The sequence below is a fragment of the Schistocerca cancellata genome, chromosome 2 (assembly GCF_023864275.1).
Source record: "Schistocerca cancellata isolate TAMUIC-IGC-003103 chromosome 2, iqSchCanc2.1, whole genome shotgun sequence".
In the NCBI taxonomy this organism is placed as follows: domain Eukaryota; kingdom Metazoa; phylum Arthropoda; class Insecta; order Orthoptera; family Acrididae; genus Schistocerca; species Schistocerca cancellata.
Genome location: NC_064627.1, coordinates 535,069,108 through 535,084,922, shown reverse-complemented (window position 1 = coordinate 535,084,922; position 15,815 = coordinate 535,069,108). Strand labels below are relative to the sequence as shown.

Here is a 15,815-nt window from a genome sequence, read left to right as displayed (position 1 = left end):
GTGCTTTACGTAAAATTCTTCGACGAGGATGGGATTCGAACCCACGCGTGCAGAGCACATTGGATTAGCAGTCCAACAGCCTTAACCACTCGGCCACCTCGCCTGATGCATCGGAAACTGCGTCCCTCGCTAGTCCTTACGGAAAGAAGTCGTTTGTCGATTCCAAAACGCATCGTACTGTGGCTGGTGTTAACGCTGTAACGCCCTGCTGCAGTGCAGCTGACCAAGCTCCCACTCGTGAATCATTTAATGATGGCATCCGTCCACGTCGGTATCCGATCGGAGGAAAGTAGTCGGCCCACTTACTTACTGCAGAAATAAGCACCGAATCGTCGTGTAGCGTTGTCTAATGCAAAAGAGAAATGTCCTGTGCATTCAGTATAACAACTACCGCAACGACGCGATTATCTCGATGCGCAACATTTATTTGTCACCTTCGTTGACCTCATCGCTGATGTTGCTTTCAAGTTTCTTTCGAAGAGCAAACCACGTTCATCGTAGCCGAATTGTGAGACCAGAGGCTCCTGCTGTTGGCGATGGAGCCAGGCCCTATCAGATCGCTTCCGTATATGGCGGTCGGACGGAAAGCAAAACTGTCGAAAGGCGTCAGTTGTTGGGGGTATTATTGGCTCGATACGTTAAAATGTCTGCGAGAAGTAAGCACTTAACTATGAGTGAGAAACCACCGTTCCCAAACACCGCCATGGTGCCAAACCTCGATTCGTTTATAAATCTTGAGGTGATGTTTGATTCGGAAGACGTACGCTATCGAATGTTGTGTCCTTCCAATTGGTAGGCGGTTTAGTTTCGTATTTCTTACAGATGTTATCTGCCACCTACACGTTCCATTGCTACTAGTGAGTGGCGTTTCGCATGTAGAAGGCGTGATCCGAAATGGGTGCTTTACGTAAAATTCTTCGACGAGGATGGGATTCGAACCCACGCGTGCAGAGCACATTGGATTAGCAGTCCAACGCCTTAACCACTCGGCCACCTCGTCTGATGCATGAGAAACTGCGTCCCTCGCTAGTCCTTACGGAAAGAAGTCGTTTGTCGATTCCAAAACGCATCGTACTGTGGCTGGTGTTAACGCTGTAACGCCCTGCTGCAGTGCAGCTGACCAAGCTCCCACTCGTGAATCATTTAATGATGGCATCCGTCCACGTCGGTATCCGATCGGAGGAAATTAGTCGGCCCACTTACTTACTGCAGAAATAAGCACCGAATCGTCGTGTAGCGTTGTCTAATGCAAATGAGAAATGTCCTGTGCATTCAGTATAACAACTACCGCAACGACGCGATTATCTCGATGCGTAACATTTATTTGTCACCTTCGTTGACCTCATCGCTGATGTTGCTTCCAAGTTTCTTTCGAAGAGCAAACCACGTTCTTCGTAGCCGAATTGTGAGACCAGAGGCTCCTGCTGTTGGCGATGGAGCCAGGCCCTATCAGATCGCTTCCGTATATGGCGGTCGGACGGAAAGCAAAACTGTCGAAAGGCGACAGTTGTGCTACAGTTGGGGGTATTATTGGCTCGATACGTTAAAATGTCTGCGAGAAGTAAGCACTTAACTATGAGTGAGAAACCACCGTTCCCAAACACCGCCATGGTGCCAAACCTCGATTCGTTTATAAATCTTGAGGTGATGTTTGATTCGGAAGACGTACGCTATCGAATGTTGTGTCCTTCCAATTGGTAGGCGGTTTAGTTTCGTATTTCTTACAGATGTTATCTGCCACCTACACGTTCCATTGCTACTAGTGAGTGGCGTTTCGCATGTAGAAGGCGTGATCCGAAATGGGTGCTTTACGTAAAATTCTTCGACGAGGATGGGATTCGAACCCACGCGTGCAGAGCACATTGGATTAGCAGTCCAACGCCTTAACCACTCGGCCACCTCGTCTAATGCATCAGAAACTGCGTCCCTCGCTAGTCCTTACGGAAAGAAGTCGTTTGTCGATTCCAAAACGCATCGTACTGTGGCTGGTGTTAACGCTGTAACGCCCTGCTGCAGTGCAGCTGACCAAGCTCCCACTCGTGAATCATTTAATGATGGCATCCGTCCACGTCGGTATCCGATCGGAGGAAATTAGTCGGCCCACTTACTTACTGCAGAAATAAGCACCGAATCGTCGTGTAGCGTTGTCTAATGCAAATGAGAAATGTCCTGTGCATTCAGTATAACAACTACCGCAACGACGCGATTATCTCGATGCGCAACATTTATTTGTCACCTTCGTTGACCTCATCGCTGATGTTGCTTCCAAGTTTCTTTCGAAGAGCAAACCACGTTCTTCGTAGCCGAATTGTGAGACCAGAGGCTCCTGCTGTTGGCGATGGAGCCAGGCCCTATCAGATCGCTTCCGTATATGGCGGTCGGACGGAAAGCAAAACTGTCGAAAGGCGACAGTTGTGCTACAGTTGGGGGTATTATTGGCTCGATACGTTAAAATGTCTGCGAGAAGTAAGCACTTAACTATGAGTGAGAAACCACCGTTCCCAAACACCGCCATGGTGCCAAACCTCGATTCGTTTATAAATCTTGAGGTGATGTTTGATTCGGAAGACGTACGCTATCGAATGTTGTGTCCTTCCAATTGGTAGGCGGTTTAGTTTCGTATTTCTTACAGATGTTATCTGCCACCTACACGTTCCATTGCTACTAGTGAGTGGCGTTTCGCATGTAGAAGGCGTGATCCGAAATGGGTGCTTTACGTAAAATTCTTCGACGAGGATGGGATTCGAACCCACGCGTGCAGAGCACATTGGATTAGCAGTCCAACGCCTTAACCACTCGGCCACCTCGTCTGATGCATCAGAAACTGCGTCCCTCGCTAGTCCTTACGGAAAGAAGTCGTTTGTCGATTCCAAAACGCATCGTACTGTGGCTGGTGTTAACGCTGTAACGCCCTGCTGCAGTGCAGCTGACCAAGCTCCCACTCGTGAATCATTTAATGATGGCATCCGTCCACGTCGATATCCGATCGGAGGAAATTAGTCGGCCCACTTACTTACTGCAGAAATAAGCACCGAATCGTCGTGTAGCGTTGTCTAATGCAAATGAGAAATGTCCTGTGCATTCAGTATAACAACTACCGCAACGACGCGATTATCTCGATGCGCAACATTTATTTGTCACCTTCGTTGAACTCATCGCTGATGTTGCTTCCAAGTTTCTTTCGAAGAGCAAACCACGTTCTTCGTAGCCGAATTGTGAGACCAGAGGCTCCTGCTGTTGGCGATGGAGCCAGGCCCTATCAGATCGCTTCCGTATATGGCGGTCGGACGGAAAGCAAAACTGTCGAAAGGCGACAGTTGTGCTACAGTTGGGGGTATTATTGGCTCGATACGTTAAAATGTCTGCGAGAAGTAAGCACTTAACTATGAGTGAGAAACCACCGTTCCCAAACACCGCCATGGTGCCAAACCTCGATTCGTTTATAAATCTTGAGGTGATGTTTGATTCGGAAGACGTACGCTATCGAATGTTGTGTCCTTCCAATTGGTAGGCGGTTTAGTTTCGTATTTCTTACAGATGTTATCTGCCACCTACACGTTCCATTGCTACTAGTGAGTGGCGTTTCGCATGTAGAAGGCGTGATCCGAAATGGGTGCTTTACGTAAAATTCTTCGACGAGGATGGGATTCGAACCCACGCGTGCAGAGCACATTGGATTAGCAGTCCAACGCCTTAACCACTCGGCCACCTCGTCTGATGCATCAGAAACTGCGTCCCTCGCTAGTCCTTACGGAAAGAAGTCGTTTGTCGATTCCAAAACGCATCGTACTGTGGCTGGTGTTAACGCTGTAACGCCCTGCTGCAGTGCAGCTGACCAAGCTCCCACTCGTGAATCATTTAATGATGGCATCCGTCCACGTCGGTATCCGATCGGAGGAAATTAGTCGGCCCACTTACTTACTGCAGAAATAAGCACCGAATCGTCGTGTAGCGTTGTCTAATGCAAATGAGAAATGTCCTGTGCATTCAGTATAACAACTACCGCAACGACGCGATTATCTCGATGCGCAACATTTATTTGTCACCTTCGTTGACCTCATCGCTGATGTTGCTTCCAAGTTTCTTTCGAAGAGCAAACCACGTTCTTCGTAGCCGAATTGTGAGACCAGAGGCTCCTGCTGTTGGCGATGGAGCCAGGCCCTATCAGATCGCTTCCGTATATGGCGGTCGGACGGAAAGCAAAACTGTCGAAAGGCGACAGTTGTGCTACAGTTGGGGGTATTATTGGCTCGATACGTTAAAATGTCTGCGAGAAGTAAGCACTTAACTATGAGTGAGAAACCACCGTTCCCAAACACCGCCATGGTGCCAAACCTCGATTCGTTTATAAATCTTGAGGTGATGTTTGATTCGGAAGACGTACGCTATCGAATGTTGTGTCCTTCCAATTGGTAGGCGGTTTAGTTTCGTATTTCTTACAGATGTTATCTGCCACCTACACGTTCCATTGCTACTAGTGAGTGGCGTTTCGCATGTAGAAGGCGTGATCCGAAATGGGTGCTTTACGTAAAATTCTTCGACGAGGATGGGATTCGAACCCACGCGTGCAGAGCACATTGGATTAGCAGTCCAACGCCTTAACCACTCGGCCACCTCGTCTGAAGCATCAGAAACTGCGTCCCTCGCTAGTCCTTACGGAAAGAAGTCGTTTGTCGATTCCAAAACGCATCGTACTGTGGCTGGTGTTAACGCTGTAACGCCCTGCTGCAGTGCAGCTGACCAAGCTCCCACTCGTGAATCATTTAATGATGGCATCCGTCCACGTCGGTATCCGATCGGAGGAAATTAGTCGGCCCACTTACTTACTGCAGAAATAAGCACCGAATCGTCGTGTAGCGTTGTCTAATGCAAATGAGAAATGTCCTGTGCATTCAGTATAACAACTACCGCAACGACGCGATTATCTCGATGCGCAACATTTATTTGTCACCTTCGTTGAACTCATCGCTGATGTTGCTTCCAAGTTTCTTTCGAAGAGCAAACCACGTTCTTCGTAGCCGAATTGTGAGACCAGAGGCTCCTGCTGTTGGCGATGGAGCCAGGCCCTATCAGATCGCTTCCGTATATGGCGGTCGGACGGAAAGCAAAACTGTCGAAAGGCGACAGTTGTGCTACAGTTGGGGGTATTATTGGCTCGATACGTTAAAATGTCTGCGAGAAGTAAGCACTTAACTATGAGTGAGAAACCACCGTTCCCAAACACCGCCATGGTGCCAAACCTCGATTCGTTTATAAATCTTGAGGTGATGTTTGATTCGGAAGACGTACGCTATCGAATGTTGTGTCCTTCCAATTGGTAGGCGGTTTAGTTTCGTATTTCTTACAGATGTTATCTGCCACCTACACGTTCCATTGCTACTAGTGAGTGGCGTTTCGCATGTAGAAGGCGTGATCCGAAATGGGTGCTTTACGTAAAATTCTTCGACGAGGATGGGATTCGAACCCACGCGTGCAGAGCACATTGGATTAGCAGTCCAACGCCTTAACCACTCGGCCACCTCGTCTGATGCATCAGAAACTGCGTCCCTCGCTAGTCCTTACGGAAAGAAGTCGTTTGTCGATTCCAAAACGCATCGTACTGTGGCTGGTGTTAACGCTGTAACGCCCTGCTGCAGTGCAGCTGACCAAGCTCCCACTCGTGAATCATTTAATGATGGCATCCGTCCACGTCGGTATCCGATCGGAGGAAATTAGTCGGCCCACTTACTTACTGCAGAAATAAGCACCGAATCGTCGTGTAGCGTTGTCTAATGCAAATGAGAAATGTCCTGTGCATTCAGTATAACAACTACCGCAACGACGCGATTATCTCGATGCGTAACATTTATTTGTCACCTTCGTTGACCTCATCGCTGATGTTGCTTCCAAGTTTCTTTCGAAGAGCAAACCACGTTCTTCGTAGCCGAATTGTGAGACCAGAGGCTCCTGCTGTTGGCGATGGAGCCAGGCCCTATCAGATCGCTTCCGTATATGGCGGTCGGACGGAAAGCAAAACTGTCGAAAGGCGACAGTTGTGCTACAGTTGGGGGTATTATTGGCTCGATACGTTAAAATGTCTGCGAGAAGTAAGCACTTAACTATGAGTGAGAAACCACCGTTCCCAAACACCGCCATGGTGCCAAACCTCGATTCGTTTATAAATCTTGAGGTGATGTTTGATTCGGAAGACGTACGCTATCGAATGTTGTGTCCTTCCAATTGGTAGGCGGTTTAGTTTCGTATTTCTTACAGATGTTATCTGCCACCTACACGTTCCATTGCTACTAGTGAGTGGCGTTTCGCATGTAGAAGGCGTGATCCGAAATGGGTGCTTTACGTAAAATTCTTCGACGAGGATGGGATTCGAACCCACGCGTGCAGAGCACATTGGATTAGCAGTCCAACGCCTTAACCACTCGGCCACCTCGTCTGATGCATCAGAAACTGCGTCCCTCGCTAGTCCTTACGGAAAGAAGTCGTTTGTCGATTCCAAAACGCATCGTACTGTGGCTGGTGTTAACGCTGTAACGCCCTGCTGCAGTGCAGCTGACCAAGCTCCCACTCGTGAATCATTTAATGATGGCATCCGTCCACGTCGGTATCCGATCGGAGGAAATTAGTCGGCCCACTTACTTACTGCAGAAATAAGCACCGAATCGTCGTGTAGCGTTGTCTAATGCAAATGAGAAATGTCCTGTGCATTCAGTATAACAACTACCGCAACGACGCGATTATCTCGATGCGTAACATTTATTTGTCACCTTCGTTGACCTCATCGCTGATGTTGCTTCCAAGTTTCTTTCGAAGAGCAAACCACGTTCTTCGTAGCCGAATTGTGAGACCAGAGGCTCCTGCTGTTGGCGATGGAGCCAGGCCCTATCAGATCGCTTCCGTATATGGCGGTCGGACGGAAAGCAAAACTGTCGAAAGGCGACAGTTGTGCTACAGTTGGGGGTATTATTGGCTCGATACGTTAAAATGTCTGCGAGAAGTAAGCACTTAACTATGAGTGAGAAACCACCGTTCCCAAACACCGCCATGGTGCCAAACCTCGATTCGTTTATAAATCTTGAGGTGATGTTTGATTCGGAAGACGTACGCTATCGAATGTTGTGTCCTTCCAATTGGTAGGCGGTTTAGTTTCGTATTTCTTACAGATGTTATCTGCCACCTACACGTTCCATTGCTACTAGTGAGTGGCGTTTCGCATGTAGAAGGCGTGATCCGAAATGGGTGCTTTACGTAAAATTCTTCGACGAGGATGGGATTCGAACCCACGCGTGCAGAGCACATTGGATTAGCAGTCCAACGCCTTAACCACTCGGCCACCTCGTCTGATGCATCAGAAACTGCGTCCCTCGCTAGTCCTTACGGAAAGAAGTCGTTTGTCGATTCCAAAACGCATCGTACTGTGGCTGGTGTTAACGCTGTAACGCCCTGCTGCAGTGCAGCTGACCAAGCTCCCACTCGTGAATCATTTAATGATGGCATCCGTCCACGTCGGTATCCGATCGGAGGAAATTAGTCGGCCCACTTACTTACTGCAGAAATAAGCACCGAATCGTCGTGTAGCGTTGTCTAATGCAAATGAGAAATGTCCTGTGCATTCAGTATAACAACTACCGCAACGACGCGATTATCTCGATGCGCAACATTTATTTGTCACCTTCGTTGAACTCATCGCTGATGTTGCTTCCAAGTTTCTTTCGAAGAGCAAACCACGTTCTTCGTAGCCGAATTGTGAGACCAGAGGCTCCTGCTGTTGGCGATGGAGCCAGGCCCTATCAGATCGCTTCCGTATATGGCGGTCGGACGGAAAGCAAAACTGTCGAAAGGCGACAGTTGTGCTACAGTTGGGGGTATTATTGGCTCGATACGTTAAAATGTCTGCGAGAAGTAAGCACTTAACTATGAGTGAGAAACCACCGTTCCCAAACACCGCCATGGTGCCAAACCTCGATTCGTTTATAAATCTTGAGGTGATGTTTGATTCGGAAGACGTACGCTATCGAATGTTGTGTCCTTCCAATTGGTAGGCGGTTTAGTTTCGTATTTCTTACAGATGTTATCTGCCACCTACACGTTCCATTGCTACTAGTGAGTGGCGTTTGCATGTAGAAGGCGTGATCCGAAATGGGTGCTTTACGTAAAATTCTTCGACGAGGATGGGATTCGAACCCACGCGTGCAGAGCACATTGGATTAGCAGTCCAACGCCTTAACCACTCGGCCACCTCGTCTGATGTATCAGAAACTGCGTCCCTCGCTAGTCCTTACGGAAAGAAGTCGTTTGTCGATTCCAAAACGCATCGTACTGTGGCTGGTGTTAACGCTGTAACGCCCTGCTGCAGTGCAGCTGACCAAGCTCCCACTCGTGAATCATTTAATGATGGCATCCGTCCACGTCGGTATCCGATCGGAGGAAATTAGTCGGCCCACTTACTTACTGCAGAAATAAGCACCGAATCGTCGTGTAGCGTTGTCTAATGCAAATGAGAAATGTCCTGTGCATTCAGTATAACAACTACCGCAACGACGCGATTATCTCGATGCGCAACATTTATTTGTCACCTTCGTTGACCTCATCGCTGATGTTGCTTCCAAGTTTCTGTCGAAGAGCAAACCACGTTCTTCGTAGCCGAATTGTGAGACCAGAGGCTCCTGCTGTTGGCGATGGAGCCAGGCCCTATCAGATCGCTTCCGTATATGGCGGTCGGACGGAAAGCAAAACTGTCGAAAGGCGACAGTTGTGCTACAGTTGGGGGTATTATTGGCTCGATACGTTAAAATGTCTGCGAGAAGTAAGCACTTAACTATGAGTGAGAAACCACCGTTCCCAAACACCGCCATGGTGCCAAACCTCGATTCGTTTATAAATCTTGAGGTGATGTTTGATTCGGAAGACGTACGCTATCGAATGTTGTGTCCTTCCAATTGGTAGGCGGTTTAGTTTCGTATTTCTTACAGATGTTATCTGCCACCTACACGTTCCATTGCTACTAGTGAGTGGCGTTTCGCATGTAGAAGGCGTGATCCGAAATGGGTGCTTTACGTAAAATTCTTCGACGAGGATGGGATTCGAACCCACGCGTGCAGAGCACATTGGATTAGCAGTCCAACGCCTTAACCACTCGGCCACCTCGTCTGATGCATCAGAAACTGCGTCCCTCGCTAGTCCTTACGGAAAGAAGTCGTTTGTCGATTCCAAAACGCATCGTACTGTGGCTGGTGTTAACGCTGTAACGCCCTGCTGCAGTGCAGCTGACCAAGCTCCCACTCGTGAATCATTTAATGATGGCATCCGTCCACGTCGGTATCCGATCGGAGGAAATTAGTCGGCCCACTTACTTACTGCAGAAATAAGCACCGAATCGTCGTGTAGCGTTGTCTAATGCAAATGAGAAATGTCCTGTGCATTCAGTATAACAACTACCGCAACGACGCGATTATCTCGATGCGCAACATTTATTTGTCACCTTCGTTGACCTCATCGCTGATGTTGCTTCCAAGTTTCTTTCGAAGAGCAAACCACGTTCTTCGTAGCCGAATTGTGAGACCAGAGGCTCCTGCTGTTGGCGATGGAGCCAGGCCCTATCAGATCGCTTCCGTATATGGCGGTCGGACGGAAAGCAAAACTGTCGAAAGGCGACAGTTGTGCTACAGTTGGGGGTATTATTGGCTCGATACGTTAAAATGTCTGCGAGAAGTAAGCACTTAACTATGAGTGAGAAACCACCGTTCCCAAACACCGCCATGGTGCCAAACCTCGATTCGTTTATAAATCTTGAGGTGATGTTTGATTCGGAAGACGTACGCTATCGAATGTTGTGTCCTTCCAATTGGTAGGCGGTTTAGTTTCGTATTTCTTACAGATGTTATCTGCCACCTACACGTTCCATTGCTACTAGTGAGTGGCGTTTCGCATGTAGAAGGCGTGATCCGAAATGGGTGCTTTACGTAAAATTCTTCGACGAGGATGGGATTCGAACCCACGCGTGCAGAGCACATTGGATTAGCAGTCCAACGCCTTAACCACTCGGCCACCTCGTCTGATGCATCAGAAACTGCGTCCCTCGCTAGTCCTTACGGAAAGAAGTCGTTTGTCGATTCCAAAACGCATCGTACTGTGGCTGGTGTTAACGCTGTAACGCCCTGCTGCAGTGCAGCTGACCAAGCTCCCACTCGTGAATCATTTAATGATGGCATCCGTCCACGTCGGTATCCGATTGGAGGAAATTAGTCGGCCCACTTACTTACTGCAGAAATAAGCACCGAATCGTCGTGTAGCGTTGTCTAATGCAAATGAGAAATGTCCTGTGCATTCAGTATAACAACTACCGCAACGACGCGATTATCTCGATGCGCAACATTTATTTGTCACCTTCGTTGACCTCATCGCTGATGTTGCTTCCAAGTTTCTTTCGAAGAGCAAACCACGTTCTTCGTAGCCGAATTGTGAGACCAGAGGCTCCTGCTGTTGGCGATGGAGCCAGGCCCTATCAGATCGCTTCCGTATATGGCGGTCGGACGGAAAGCAAAACTGTCGAAAGGCGACAGTTGTGCTACAGTTGGGGGTATTATTGGCTCGATACGTTAAAATGTCTGCGAGAAGTAAGCACTTAACTATGAGTGAGAAACCACCGTTCCCAAACACCGCCATGGTGCCAAACCTCGATTCGTTTATAAATCTTGAGGTGATGTTTGATTCGGAAGACGTACGCTATCGAATGTTGTGTCCTTCCAATTGGTAGGCGGTTTAGTTTCGTATTTCTTACAGATGTTATCTGCCACCTACACGTTCCATTGCTACTAGTGAGTGGCGTTTCGCATGTAGAAGGCGTGATCCGAAATGGGTGCTTTACGTAAAATTCTTCGACGAGGATGGGATTCGAACCCACGCGTGCAGAGCACATTGGATTAGCAGTCCAACGCCTTAACCACTCGGCCACCTCGTCTGATGCATCAGAAACTGCGTCCCTCGCTAGTCCTTACGGAAAGAAGTCGTTTGTCGATTCCAAAACGCATCGTACTGTGGCTGGTGTTAACGCTGTAACGCCCTGCTGCAGTGCAGCTGACCAAGCTCCCACTCGTGAATCATTTAATGATGGCATCCGTCCACGTCGGTATCCGATCGGAGGAAATTAGTCGGCCCACTTACTTACTGCAGAAATAAGCACCGAATCGTCGTGTAGCGTTGTCTAATGCAAATGAGAAATGTCCTGTGCATTCAGTATAACAACTACCGCAACGACGCGATTATCTCGATGCGCAACATTTATTTGTCACCTTCGTTGACCTCATCGCTGATGTTGCTTCCAAGTTTCTTTCGAAGAGCAAACCACGTTCTTCGTAGCCGAATTGTGAGACCAGAGGCTCCTGCTGTTGGCGATGGAGCCAGGCCCTATCAGATCGCTTCCGTATATGGCGGTCGGACGGAAAGCAAAACTGTCGAAAGGCGACAGTTGTGCTACAGTTGGGGGTATTATTGGCTCGATACGTTAAAATGTCTGCGAGAAGTAAGCACTTAACTATGAGTGAGAAACCACCGTTCCCAAACACCGCCATGGTGCCAAACCTCGATTCGTTTATAAATCTTGAGGTGATGTTTGATTCGGAAGACGTACGCTATCGAATGTTGTGTCCTTCCAATTGGTAGGCGGTTTAGTTTCGTATTTCTTACAGATGTTATCTGCCACCTACACGTTCCATTGCTACTAGTGAGTGGCGTTTCGCATGTAGAAGGCGTGATCCGAAATGGGTGCTTTACGTAAAATTCTTCGACGAGGATGGGATTCGAACCCACGCGTGCAGAGCACATTGGATTAGCAGTCCAACGCCTTAACCACTCGGCCACCTCGTCTGATGCATCAGAAACTGCGTCCCTCGCTAGTCCTTACGGAAAGAAGTCGTTTGTCGATTCCAAAACGCATCGTACTGTGGCTGGTGTTAACGCTGTAACGCCCTGCTGCAGTGCAGCTGACCAAGCTCCCACTCGTGAATCATTTAATGATGGCATCCGTCCACGTCGGTATCCGATCGGAGGAAATTAGTCGGCCCACTTACTTACTGCAGAAATAAGCACCGAATCGTCGTGTAGCGTTGTCTAATGCAAATGAGAAATGTCCTGTGCATTCAGTATAACAACTACCGCAACGACGCGATTATCTCGATGCGCAACATTTATTTGTCACCTTCGTTGACCTCATCGCTGATGTTGCTTCCAAGTTTCTTTCGAAGAGCAAACCACGTTCTTCGTAGCCGAATTGTGAGACCAGAGGCTCCTGCTGTTGGCGATGGAGCCAGGCCCTATCAGATCGCTTCCGTATATGGCGGTCGGACGGAAAGCAAAACTGTCGAAAGGCGACAGTTGTGCTACAGTTGGGGGTATTATTGGCTCGATACGTTAAAATGTCTGCGAGAAGTAAGCACTTAACTATGAGTGAGAAACCACCGTTCCCAAACACCGCCATGGTGCCAAACCTCGATTCGTTTATAAATCTTGAGGTGATGTTTGATTCGGAAGACGTACGCTATCGAATGTTGTGTCCTTCCAATTGGTAGGCGGTTTAGTTTCGTATTTCTTACAGATGTTATCTGCCACCTACACGTTCCATTGCTACTAGTGAGTGGCGTTTCGCATGTAGAAGGCGTGATCCGAAATGGGTGCTTTACGTAAAATTCTTCGACGAGGATGGGATTCGAACCCACGCGTGCAGAGCACATAGGATTAGCAGTCCAACGCCTTAACCACTCGGCCACCTCGTCTGATGCATCAGAAACTGCGTCCCTCGCTAGTCCTTACGGAAAGAAGTCGTTTGTCGATTCCAAAACGCATCGTACTGTGGCTGGTGTTAACGCTGTAACGCCCTGCTGCAGTGCAGCTGACCAAGCTCCCACTCGTGAATCATTTAATGATGGCATCCGTCCACGTCGGTATCCGATCGGAGGAAATTAGTCGGCCCACTTACTTACTGCAGAAATAAGCACCGAATCGTCGTGTAGCGTTGTCTAATGCAAATGAGAAATGTCCTGTGCATTCAGTATAACAACTACCGCAACGACGCGATTATCTCGATGCGCAACATTTATTTGTCACCTTCGTTGACCTCATCGCTGATGTTGCTTCCAAGTTTCTTTCGAAGAGCAAACCACGTTCTTCGTAGCCGAATTGTGAGACCAGAGGCTCCTGCTGTTGGCGATGGAGCCAGGCCCTATCAGATCGCTTCCGTATATGGCGGTCGGACGGAAAGCAAAACTGTCGAAAGGCGACAGTTGTGCTACAGTTGGGGGTATTATTGGCTCGATACGTTAAAATGTCTGCGAGAAGTAAGCACTTAACTATGAGTGAGAAACCACCGTTCCCAAACACCGCCATGGTGCCAAACCTCGATTCGTTTATAAATCTTGAGGTGATGTTTGATTCGGAAGACGTACGCTATCGAATGTTGTGTCCTTCCAATTGGTAGGCGGTTTAGTTTCGTATTTCTTACAGATGTTATCTGCCACCTACACGTTCCATTGCTACTAGTGAGTGGCGTTTCGCATGTAGAAGGCGTGATCCGAAATGGGTGCTTTACGTAAAATTCTTCGACGAGGATGGGATTCGAACCCACGCGTGCAGAGCACATTGGATTAGCAGTCCAACGCCTTAACCACTCGGCCACCTCGTCTGATGCATCAGAAACTGCGTCCCTCGCTAGTCCTTACGGAAAGAAGTCGTTTGTCGATTCCAAAACGCATCGTACTGTGGCTGGTGTTAACGCTGTAACGCCCTGCTGCAGTGCAGCTGACCAAGCTCCCACTCGTGAATCATTTAATGATGGCATCCGTCCACGTCGGTATCCGATCGGAGGAAATTAGTCGGCCCACTTACTTACTGCAGAAATAAGCACCGAATCGTCGTGTAGCGTTGTCTAATGCAAATGAGAAATGTCCTGTGCATTCAGTATAACAACTACCGCAACGACGCGATTATCTCGATGCGCAACATTTATTTGTCACCTTCGTTGACCTCATCGCTGATGTTGCTTCCAAGTTTCTTTCGAAGAGCAAACCACGTTCTTCGTAGCCGAATTGTGAGACCAGAGGCTCCTGCTGTTGGCGATGGAGCCAGGCCCTATCAGATCGCTTCCGTATATGGCGGTCGGACGGAAAGCAAAACTGTCGAAAGGCGACAGTTGTGCTACAGTTGGGGGTATTATTGGCTCGATACGTTAAAATGTCTGCGAGAAGTAAGCACTTAACTATGAGTGAGAAACCACCGTTCCCAAACACCGCCATGGTGCCAAACCTCGATTCGTTTATAAATCTTGAGGTGATGTTTGATTCGGAAGACGTACGCTATCGAATGTTGTGTCCTTCCAATTGGTAGGCGGTTTAGTTTCGTATTTCTTACAGATGTTATCTGCCACCTACACGTTCCATTGCTACTAGTGAGTGGCGTTTCGCATGTAGAAGGCGTGATCCGAAATGGGTGCTTTACGTAAAATTCTTCGACGAGGATGGGATTCGAACCCACGCGTGCAGAGCACATAGGATTAGCAGTCCAACGCCTTAACCACTCGGCCACCTCGTCTGATGCATCAGAAACTGCGTCCCTCGCTAGTCCTTACGGAAAGAAGTCGTTTGTCGATTCCAAAACGCATCGTACTGTGGCTGGTGTTAACGCTGTAACGCCCTGCTGCAGTGCAGCTGACCAAGCTCCCACTCGTGAATCATTTAATGATGGCATCCGTCCACGTCGGTATCCGATCGGAGGAAATTAGTCGGCCCACTTACTTACTGCAGAAATAAGCACCGAATCGTCGTGTAGCGTTGTCTAATGCAAATGAGAAATGTCCTGTGCATTCAGTATAACAACTACCGCAACGACGCGATTATCTCGATGCGCAACATTTATTTGTCACCTTCGTTGACCTCATCGCTGATGTTGCTTCCAAGTTTCTTTCGAAGAGCAAACCACGTTCTTCGTAGCCGAATTGTGAGACCAGAGGCTCCTGCTGTTGGCGATGGAGCCAGGCCCTATCAGATCGCTTCCGTATATGGCGGTCGGACGGAAAGCAAAACTGTCGAAAGGCGACAGTTGTGCTACAGTTGGGGGTATTATTGGCTCGATACTTTAAAATGTCTGCGAGAAGTAAGCACTTAACTATGAGTGAGAAACCACCGTTCCCAAACACCGCCATGGTGCCAAACCTCGATTCGTTTATAAATCTTGAGGTGATGTTTGATTCGGAAGACGTACGCTATCGAATGTTGTGTCCTTCCAATTGGTAGGCGGTTTAGTTTCGTATTTCTTACAGATGTTATCTGCCACCTACACGTTCCATTGCTACTAGTGAGTGGCGTTTCGCATGTAGAAGGCGTGATCCGAAATGGGTGCTTTACGTAAAATTCTTCGACGAGGATGGGATTCGAACCCACGCGTGCAGAGCACATTGGATTAGCAGTCCAACGCCTTAACCACTCGGCCACCTCGTCTGATGCATCAGAAACTGCGTCCCTCGCTAGTCCTTACGGAAAGAAGTCGTTTGTCGATTCCAAAACGCATCGTACTGTGGCTGGTGTTAACGCTGTAACGCCCTGCTGCAGTGCAGCTGACCAAGCTCCCACTCGTGAATCATTTAATGATGGCATCCGTCCACGTCGGTATCCGATCGGAGGAAATTAGTCGGCCCACTTACTTACTGCAGAAATAAGCACCGAATCGTCGTGTAGCGTTGTCTAATGCAAATGAGAAATGTCCTGTGCATTCAGTATAACAACTACCGCAACGACGCGATTATCTCGATGCGCAACATTTATTTGTCACCTTCG

The 15,815-nt window shown here is 48.4% G+C and overlaps 18 non-coding genes across 18 annotated transcripts; all 18 read right to left on the bottom strand.

Moving 5' to 3' along the window:
* Window positions 1-20: 20 nt before the first annotated feature.
* On the bottom strand, window positions 21-103 carry Trnas-gcu (transfer RNA serine (anticodon GCU)). Its single transcript has one exon. It is a non-coding gene; the product is annotated as a tRNA-Ser (tRNA).
* Window positions 104-918: 815 nt separating this feature from the next.
* Trnas-gcu (transfer RNA serine (anticodon GCU)) lies at window positions 919-1,000 on the bottom strand. The gene has a single exon. It is a non-coding gene; the product is annotated as a tRNA-Ser (tRNA).
* Window positions 1,001-1,823: 823 nt separating this feature from the next.
* Window positions 1,824-1,905, bottom strand: Trnas-gcu (transfer RNA serine (anticodon GCU)). Its single transcript has one exon. It is a non-coding gene; the product is annotated as a tRNA-Ser (tRNA).
* Window positions 1,906-2,728: 823 nt separating this feature from the next.
* Window positions 2,729-2,810, bottom strand: Trnas-gcu (transfer RNA serine (anticodon GCU)). Its single transcript has one exon. It is a non-coding gene; the product is annotated as a tRNA-Ser (tRNA).
* An 823-nt stretch (window positions 2,811-3,633) lies between these two features.
* Window positions 3,634-3,715, bottom strand: Trnas-gcu (transfer RNA serine (anticodon GCU)). Its single transcript has one exon. It is a non-coding gene; the product is annotated as a tRNA-Ser (tRNA).
* Window positions 3,716-4,538: 823 nt separating this feature from the next.
* On the bottom strand, window positions 4,539-4,620 carry Trnas-gcu (transfer RNA serine (anticodon GCU)). The gene has a single exon. It is a non-coding gene; the product is annotated as a tRNA-Ser (tRNA).
* Window positions 4,621-5,443: 823 nt separating this feature from the next.
* Window positions 5,444-5,525, bottom strand: Trnas-gcu (transfer RNA serine (anticodon GCU)). The gene has a single exon. It is a non-coding gene; the product is annotated as a tRNA-Ser (tRNA).
* An 823-nt stretch (window positions 5,526-6,348) lies between these two features.
* Trnas-gcu (transfer RNA serine (anticodon GCU)) lies at window positions 6,349-6,430 on the bottom strand. Its single transcript has one exon. It is a non-coding gene; the product is annotated as a tRNA-Ser (tRNA).
* Window positions 6,431-7,253: 823 nt separating this feature from the next.
* On the bottom strand, window positions 7,254-7,335 carry Trnas-gcu (transfer RNA serine (anticodon GCU)). The gene has a single exon. It is a non-coding gene; the product is annotated as a tRNA-Ser (tRNA).
* An 822-nt stretch (window positions 7,336-8,157) lies between these two features.
* Trnas-gcu (transfer RNA serine (anticodon GCU)) lies at window positions 8,158-8,239 on the bottom strand. Its single transcript has one exon. It is a non-coding gene; the product is annotated as a tRNA-Ser (tRNA).
* An 823-nt stretch (window positions 8,240-9,062) lies between these two features.
* Window positions 9,063-9,144, bottom strand: Trnas-gcu (transfer RNA serine (anticodon GCU)). Its single transcript has one exon. It is a non-coding gene; the product is annotated as a tRNA-Ser (tRNA).
* Window positions 9,145-9,967: 823 nt separating this feature from the next.
* Trnas-gcu (transfer RNA serine (anticodon GCU)) lies at window positions 9,968-10,049 on the bottom strand. The gene has a single exon. It is a non-coding gene; the product is annotated as a tRNA-Ser (tRNA).
* An 823-nt stretch (window positions 10,050-10,872) lies between these two features.
* On the bottom strand, window positions 10,873-10,954 carry Trnas-gcu (transfer RNA serine (anticodon GCU)). Its single transcript has one exon. It is a non-coding gene; the product is annotated as a tRNA-Ser (tRNA).
* Window positions 10,955-11,777: 823 nt separating this feature from the next.
* Window positions 11,778-11,859, bottom strand: Trnas-gcu (transfer RNA serine (anticodon GCU)). The gene has a single exon. It is a non-coding gene; the product is annotated as a tRNA-Ser (tRNA).
* An 823-nt stretch (window positions 11,860-12,682) lies between these two features.
* Window positions 12,683-12,764, bottom strand: Trnas-gcu (transfer RNA serine (anticodon GCU)). Its single transcript has one exon. It is a non-coding gene; the product is annotated as a tRNA-Ser (tRNA).
* Window positions 12,765-13,587: 823 nt separating this feature from the next.
* Window positions 13,588-13,669, bottom strand: Trnas-gcu (transfer RNA serine (anticodon GCU)). The gene has a single exon. It is a non-coding gene; the product is annotated as a tRNA-Ser (tRNA).
* Window positions 13,670-14,492: 823 nt separating this feature from the next.
* Trnas-gcu (transfer RNA serine (anticodon GCU)) lies at window positions 14,493-14,574 on the bottom strand. The gene has a single exon. It is a non-coding gene; the product is annotated as a tRNA-Ser (tRNA).
* Window positions 14,575-15,397: 823 nt separating this feature from the next.
* Trnas-gcu (transfer RNA serine (anticodon GCU)) lies at window positions 15,398-15,479 on the bottom strand. Its single transcript has one exon. It is a non-coding gene; the product is annotated as a tRNA-Ser (tRNA).
* Between the last annotated feature and the right edge of the window lie 336 nt (window positions 15,480-15,815).